Genomic DNA, 8,421 nt, shown 5'->3' on the forward strand with positions numbered 1-8,421 from the left:
GGTGCCCCCCCCCCCGTGGTCCCCCATGGCTCCTCTGTCAGCGCCGTGGGCTGCCATGCTGTCCCCCTCCTCACTCCTCCAGCCACACCGGCCCCCCCCCGCGGTCCCCACTCATGGCTCCTCTGGCCATGCCCATGACGCCCCCATGGCTCCTCCAGCCGTGCTGCCTCCCCTTTGCCTGCAGGAGGTCAGCGCCGGCTGGGCAGGCCAAGCTTCAGAGTGGAGTGTGGGCCCCGCCCGCTGGCACCATAGTAACCCCTAACTAAGGCACCGCTTTTGGAAAATGTGCTGAGGGGAAGTGGCTGCTTCTCCTGCACGCCCCCTAGCTACGCTACTGGTGGGGATCACTGTCGGAGCACTATTTCAGCCCCACATTTTTGGGTGGACCTCCCACAGTGGGAGCTGCAGAGCACTCCCCCGCGACACACAAACCCTGGTGTTGGGAGGGGAACAGGGGAAAGGACAAAAGAAGCAAGAGAAGAAGAGAAAGGAGGGAGGGATGGAGGAAAAGGGGAAACAAAAAGGACAAACCCCCATGTCCCCAGTGATTCTAAGGGACAAAATCCCAGGTGCGGAATAAAATTCTGCCTCCTTAAGCTCGTGTTTTCCATGCCTAGAATTCAACTGTCACCAGATGGATCAGACTGAACTGGTTTCAAACCTCGAGGAGGCTCTTACCTTCTAAACAGGGCCGTCTGCTTTCTAGTACAATCACGAAAAGGGAAGGAGAAAACTCGAAAGAGGTTCCTCCTGCCGCTCACGTACGTGAACCCAAGTATTCTCTCAGTCCTCAAAGAGAGACCTCGAGAAAGAGACGTGCTGAAACAAAGCCACAGGAGTCTCTGAGGTTTCCCGGGCCCCTCGCCCCTGTCCTGCCTAGCTGATGTCAGCATCTCTCTGTGAGGTCACCACCTTTGACCAATAGTCTGAGGTGCTGCAAAAGGCCTTTGTGATGTCACTGCCACACCCCTCCCTTGCTGTGCTAATGTCCTGCCCCTGGCCAGGCACTTTGGATGTTTGAGCTACTCCCTCTGGATCACCCCACTCAAGGAGTGTTCATTTTAGGAAGCAAGCCAACTAGACAGTAAAACCTCAGACGCTGCTCCCAATGCTACACTCAGTTTTTCAGAAATTAGTAGACTTGATGGCCAGAAGAGACCATTAGAGCATCTAATCTGACCCCCTGCATGTCACAGGCCTCCTGTATGACACAATAGCTACTTTAGAGGCAAACACATTCCAGAAAGGCATCTAGTCTTCATTAAATGACATCAAGAGATGGAGAATCCACCACTTTCCTTGGTAGCTTGTTCCTGTGGTGAATCATTGTTGCTGTTGAATATTTGTGCTTTATTTGTAATATGAATTTGTCTCTTTTCACCTTCCAGCCACTGGGTCTTGTTATGCATTTCTCTGCTAGATTAAAGAGCCCTTTAATACCCAATCTTTTCTCTCCATTAAGGCACTTCAACACTTCAATGAAGTCACCTTTCAATCTTCTTTTGATAAGCTAAACAGGTTGAGCTCTTTCAATCGCTCACTAGAAGGTATTTTTCTCCAGCCCTCAGAACATTTGGTGGCTCTTTGCTGCCCCAGCTCCAATTTCACAACATCTTTTTCAAATGAGGACACCAAAACTGGATGCAGTATTCCAATATCAGTCTCACTGATGCCGTGTCACCTCCTGTGATGTTATTGACATAATCTGTAACTGTATAGATCACCGTTGCGACCACTGTGATATATTTGCAGCCAATATTGTATAAAGGTTGTTGTGTAAGGGGTCTATGGAGAGGTTCTGATTGGCTGATTATAATGATGCTATCTGTATATGTGTATCAGTTTTGTAGTTTATGTTATGAATATTGGCTCTATACTGTCTGTATTTCAAACTTGTGCTGTGCTTCCAGGGAACACCCCAGACAAGTTGGTGTCAGTTCTGCCTAGTCTGCTTGATGGCCCACTAAGGACCATGAGCTATACAATCGACCCATTGAGAGAAGGCAGATACACCTTGTGACTCAGCAAGGCATGCAGGGACCTGCCTATGGACAGAACTCTAAGGTTTTTCTATGCAACGTGCTGGATAGAGTGTCCTTGGGACAAAGAAAGCAAAGCCCAGATGGCAAGAGACTATCTTGCCTCGTCTCCATCTTGTCTTCAATCCTGCTTCATACCTCTGGAGGATCTTTGCTACAAAGTGAAGCTCTATACGAAGCACTGCCCCATCCCAGCTGTGGATGTACTCCAGAGACTTGGGGTCCTCTGAGAGAACCTTTTGTCTTTTACTGGGGTATTGGCTTTCATAACCATTCATCCCCATAACGAGTGGCACTGGTGGTGATACTGGGAAACTGCAGTGTCCACGGGAATTGCTTGTGTGACTTGTGGTTGGCCAGTGGGGTAAAACTGATGTATTCTCTGTTGGCCGGTTTGGTTTGCCTTAGAGGTGGAAAACCCCCAGCTTTGGGCTCTAACTGCCTTGCTTGAAGCAATGTGTCCTGAATTGTCACTCTCCGTTGGGTCCCGCCAGAACCAGCATCGTTACACCTCCCTATCCTACTCCCGGCTCTGCCCCTAGGTCTAATGATGGCTTTAGCCCTGTCCACCATAGCATCACACTGGGAGCTCATCTTGAGTGGCTTCTCCCCTCTGGCCCCTAAAGCCTTTCCAGAATCACTGCTTTCCTGGATGCACTTCCCCATTCTGTAGGTGTGGCCACCATGCCTTGTTGCTAGGTATACGACCTTGCATTTGGCTCCCAGCCACTTCCCCTCCTCCAACCACTAGACCCTACCTCCCTTCCATAAGCCCCATAGCTCCCACTTCTCCTCCACTGGGTACATAAAACTGCAAGTCCCTGAACTCTTTGCTTTCCCCATCCCATCTCCTGAAGGGGCAGCCAATAGTCCAGCGCCGGTTGGTGATTGGCAGGGCACGGGCCAGTGGGGGCAAGCCTGTGCCCAGCGCTGGTGGCAGCGGGCGATGGTGGCACTGGGCTGGGAGCCGGCGCTGCGGCTCGTGCTCTGCGCGCTGGGGCTGGTGCTCTCCACGTGCAGCGCTGCACGTGGAGAGCTCACGGGAGTGGGACGCCAGGTACCGGGCCATGTGCGACCTGAGCCCCTCCGTCAGCTGCTCCAAGGTCTTCACCTCTAGGTGCGCGGGGAGGGAACCGGACCCACGGCATGACCCACCTTCGTCCATTGCAGCCTCCCCACCCCACGGCATGACATCCCCTTCCCCCATTGCAACCTCTGGCTCCACGGCATGACCCCCGTTCCCCACTGCAACCCCCGGCCCCATTGCATGACTCTCCTCCCCCACTGCAACCCCCGGCCCCACGGCATGACTCCCCCTTGCCCCACTGCAACCCCTGCTCCCCACTGCAAAAGCCCAGCTCCCTTGCATGACCCCCTCTCCCCCCCTTATATGATCCTCCTCTCCCCCATTGCAGCCCCAGCCCGATTGCATGAACCTCCCCTGCTCCCTACTGCAACACCCCTGTGCTATAGCTCCCTTTCCTCAGTCTCCCTGTACAGTGACGTGCTCATGCCCTCCCTGTGCACTAGTCCCCCAACTGCCCCAACCCCCCGTGCAATAGCTCTGCTGCCCCAATCCCATGCACTGTGTTCCACCCTGCTGCCCCCTGTGCTGTGCCCCACACCACTATGCCATGCTGCAGCCCTGTGTGCCTATCCTATGAGGCATACCCCGTGTGCCTATTCCATGGGGCATATCCCAGCCTCCTAGGCCCTATGTGCTTTCCCACTCCATGGGAGAGCCCCGTGGTTGTGCACTCTCTGCTTAGTCCTTTCCTGCTGCCTCAGCCCTGCTGATGACCTGGCATCTATGTTTCCGGCCTGTGCTCTGTGTTGCCAGCTCCCCCAGTTTGGTTGTTCCAGAGAGACCTTGAGATCATCTGGTCTGACCTGGAGAGCGCAGGCCGGTCAGTTTCACCCAGTTACCTCTTTGTTGAGCGGGATCAGGCAGAGAACAGGCATAACTGAGGGGGGCCCAATGCCTGAGGCCCTCGCAGTGCCAAGGAACGGATTAGCTGAGATGTGTTCAGGTGATCCACGCTGCAGAGGGAGATGAAGTCTGCCCCAGGGTCCCTGCCAGTCTGAGCTGGGGAAATTCCTCTTCCCAAATCTGGCAACCCTCAGTGAGCCGGACCCACCAGCCAAGTGGCTAGAATGTGGTTTCACGGGAGCTCAGTGCTCTTGCTCAGCTCTCAGAGACAAGGTTTGTCATCTTGGCCCTGGTTTGTACAGCGCCTGGCGCTGTGGGCTGTTGATCCTTCTTTGGCGCTTCTAGGAGTGGCTGTAAGGATACCGAAACTGGGGAGTTGAGGTGCGGGGGTGAGAAACATTTTTTTAAGAGATAGGGAAATGTGATTATAAAAAAGCAAACATTTGGCAAAGGAATTGGGGGGGGCACTTGAAACTACTTTTCAGTTGGAGGACAGGGGAGCACTTGAAACTACTTTTCATTTCATTTGGAGACCTTTGAAACTTCTTTTTAAAATGTTTTGAAGGGTCTGGAGTGAATTGCTGTCCTTTTTAGTAGAGGGGGAAAATGTTCCTGGGGGAAGTGCGGTGAGTGGAGGGAAAGAACCATAGTTAAGTTTACTAAGTCTTCTGCAAACAGCGAGATCGAACACAGGGATGGGACAGAGGTGACGGATGCTTTATCACTGGCAGAGAAAGGTGGAAGGGGAATGACCCTGGCCTGTCAAAAGAGCCAGTGGGGGCTAGGCTATGTAATGAGGCATTGGATTGGGACCCAGGAGATCTTGATTTTGTTCTCAGCTCCGCCTCAGATGCTGCTTCTGGGCCTCAGTTTCCCCATCTGTAAAATGGGGAGAACTATCCTTTGTCTGTTTAGACTGTCAGCTCTGTGGGGCAGGGACTGTCTCTCACTGTGTGTCTGCCCAGCATCTGGAACAACAGTAGGCCCTAATCTTGGTCGGGGAGGGGGGCTCTGTGCAGCACCTGGAGCAGTGGGGGATCTGGTTTTGGCTGGGGGGGTCCATGCAGTGTCTGGCATGACGGGGGTCCCAGTCTCAGTCAGGGAAGGGCAAATCGGGTCCATGCAGTACTGGGCACGCGGGGGGCACTGATTTCACTCGAGGAGGGCGGAGGAGGTTTGCCCAGCATGGCGGGGGCCCTGATCTCAGTGAAAAACACACACATGGGAATCTGGGGCGTGGGTGAAACACCAGTTCTGATACCGTCAGGACTCGTGTTTGGCTGTGTACGGGCCTGATTGCGTGCACTTCAGACGCATACACGTTCATTCTGCCTGTGCTCCCCCCTCCCCTCGTAGTGGAAAACACTCTGAAACATCTGGCTTCAGGATAAACAGCTGGCTTCCCTCCTGTGGGGGGGGGGGGGAAGAGGGGAGCTTTTTTCAATGAAAGCGTTTCCTAGGCTACCAGTCCCGCTTGCCACGCTGTGATGGGTGGGGGCCGTTGTCAGTCATTCCCAGGGTGTTCTATTTCTGCCATCATTGTAGGGGTTCCGTAGCGGCTGGCAATTGCTGGGCCCACGGGAGCTGCAATGTAACCCGGTTCTGGTCCCTATTAGGGCCCCAGGGGCTGTTCCACTCAGCTGAGCCAGCCCACCCCTGCGGCCGCCCAGCCTCAGCTCAGTGGGGTCCTTCAGTGCCGGGGGTGTGAATTGAATTTATAGCCCCCACCCACCTCCCCCCCCCAGCTGGAGCAGGAGTTAGGGCTTAGGAGTCAGGACTTCTGGGTTCTATCCCCGGACTTGGGAGAGGAGTGGGGTATAGTGGTTAGAGCGGGGAGGGGGTGCTGGGAGCCCAGACTCCTGGGTTCTATCCCTGGCCTTGGGAGGGGAGTGGTGGTTAGAGCAGGGGGGCCTGGGAGTCAGGACTCCTGGGTTCTATCCACAGCCTTGAGAAGGGAGTGGGGTCTAGTGGTTAGAGCAGAGTCCACATTGTGGAAGACGAGAGCCGCTGTCTGTACGCAGAAGCCAATTCTAGTTCTCATCTATATCTTTTTCTCTTTATGAATAAACCTTTAGATTTTTAGCGTGGGGCAGGAGCAGTGACTGCGGGCGGGGGGGGGGGGAAGGGCTGTGCTGGTGGAGGGTCCCGCCGAAAAAGGGAAGGGTCTGAGGAGGAAGGGCAGGCTCAGGGAGAAGGGGGCACTAGGACTCTGAGGCGGCAGTTGATCTAGGTAGGCAGCATGGAGCTGCACAGGAGAAGCAGGGACGCTCTGCTCCGGGGCCCCGGGGAGGTGCGTGGGGGCAGCAAGGGGAAGGTGCGTGGGGGCGGCAGGTGAGGCCGGCGGGGGAGACCCTGCCCAAATATTGGTGGAGCCGGGCCCCTGGGCTCTGAATATTTCTGGAGCTTGGGCACCACCAGGGAATATAACTCGCTGTCCCGCTCTCCTCATCAGTCATTATCACTCGGCAGTATTTTGTCACCCGCCATTCTTAGCAGCGATTATACGTTATCTCCCAATTCACTGATAAAAAATGAGTCCTTGAGAGCTTCTTCAGACTCTTAGTCCCCAGGACCTGCTCCCCACAGCACAGTGAGAAAAGGCCGTCCAGCCCTGCTGGGACCTGGGAGAGAAGCACTGAAGGAAGCAGGATCTCTCCCTCAGCAACTACCTGAAGGTCCCTTGCCCCGACGGAAGGGAGGACCTGCTCCTGTTGCACCAGGGTGTGGTGTTCTGTCCCAGCTAGTGGCGCTGAGACCACCTAGAGAGAGAATTAAATGAGTCAGCTCCATAGCCTTAGCTAATAGCCAGTTGGCTTTTAGCTCATGCTGTAGAGGCTCATGCACTAAGCCCCCAGGTTCGATCCTGCCCGCTGACGACCGGGGTCTATCGGTGTTCTGAGTGGGGGGTTGTGACTTTATTGACATGAACTGTGACCGTATAGATCATTGCTGCAACCAAGGTCCTAGAGTTGCACCAAATCTTGTACGAAGGAGGTCATGTACGGTGTCTATGGAAAGGTTGTAATTTGCTGGTTATGATGATGCTGTCTGTATGTGTGTATCACTTTTGTATTTGAAGTTATGAGTATTGGCTATGCACTTGTATCGCAATGTGTTTGGTTCTAAGTAGCCTTCATGAAGTATTTGGTCAGTTTCTTGAGAAAGGAATTTTCAGATTAAGTGCTCAATCAAGAATCACTTAACTCACAATGGAGCTTGGGAGACTCCAATCCACGTATGAGAAGCCTTCCTGGGAACCTTCAAGGTAGCATGTGAGCAATGGCTGCTCTACCTGTAAAGATAGGGTTACCATACGTCCGGATTGCCCCGGACATGTCCGGCTTTTTGGTCCCCAAATCCCCGTCCGAGGGGAATTGCCAAAAAGCCGGACATGTCCGGGGAAATAGGGAGGCTAGGATCTCCGAATCTGTGTGTGTTGGTCGCCCGCTGTGACATCATCTCGGTGCGACACTCAGCTCCTGCCCAGGGCATGCTGGGGGCTGTAGTCCGGCTGGGCCTCACGCTCCAGGGAGAGCAGGGGGAGGGGAGCAGCCGAGAACTATAACTCCCAGCGGCCCCTGCGACGCGACCAACCTGCCCCTGTGAGGCAGCAAGCCGTCGGGGGAGGGAGGGCGCGGGTAGGGTTACCATATTTCAGCAAGCAAAAAAGAGGACGGGAGAAGCCCCGCCCCTGCCCCTCCCACTTCCCGCCCCCCCAGAATCCCCAACCCTCCCCCCGTTCCTTGTCCCCTGACTGCCCCCTCCTGGGACCCCTGCCCCTAACTGCCCCCCAGGACTCCACCCCCTATCTAAGCCTCCCTGCCTCTTGTCCCCTGACTGCCCCAACCCTTATCCACACCCTCACCCCCAGACAGACCCCTGGGACTCCCATGCCCCATCCAACCACTCCCCACCCCCTGACAGCCCCCCCAGAACTCCCAACCCATCTAAACCCCTCTGCTCCCTGTCCCCTGACTGCTCCGATCCCTCTCTCCACTCCTGCCCCCTGACAGCTCCCCCCCAGAACTCCCAGCCCCCCACCCCCCCACACTCCTTGTCCCCTGACTGCCCCCTCCTGGGACCCCTGCTCCTAACTGCCCTCCAGAACCCCACCCCCTACCTAAGACTCCCTGTTCCTTGTCCCCTAACTGCCCCCTCCTAAGACCCCCCCAACTGCCCCCCAGGACCCTACCCCCTACCTGTACCCTGACTGCCCAAAACTTTCTCCACTTCCCCCCTCCCTCCCTCCCTGCATTCTGAGCCGGCAGCTCCTCCTCCCCGGCAGCCCCGCGCCCCGCTCCGGCAGCACTGTGCAGGGCCAGGGACCGGGTTTTGTTGTGCTGGGGATCGCAGCCACGTGTCCGGCTCGCACAGAGCCCAACACCCTGTTCTGAGCAGCAGGGTAAGGGGGCCAGGGGGCAGGAGAAGGGGCAGGGAGGTTCTGGAGGGGGC

The sequence above is a fragment of the Trachemys scripta genome, chromosome 1, assembly GCF_013100865.1.
Source record: "Trachemys scripta elegans isolate TJP31775 chromosome 1, CAS_Tse_1.0, whole genome shotgun sequence".
Classification (NCBI taxonomy): Eukaryota; Metazoa; Chordata; order Testudines; family Emydidae; genus Trachemys; species Trachemys scripta.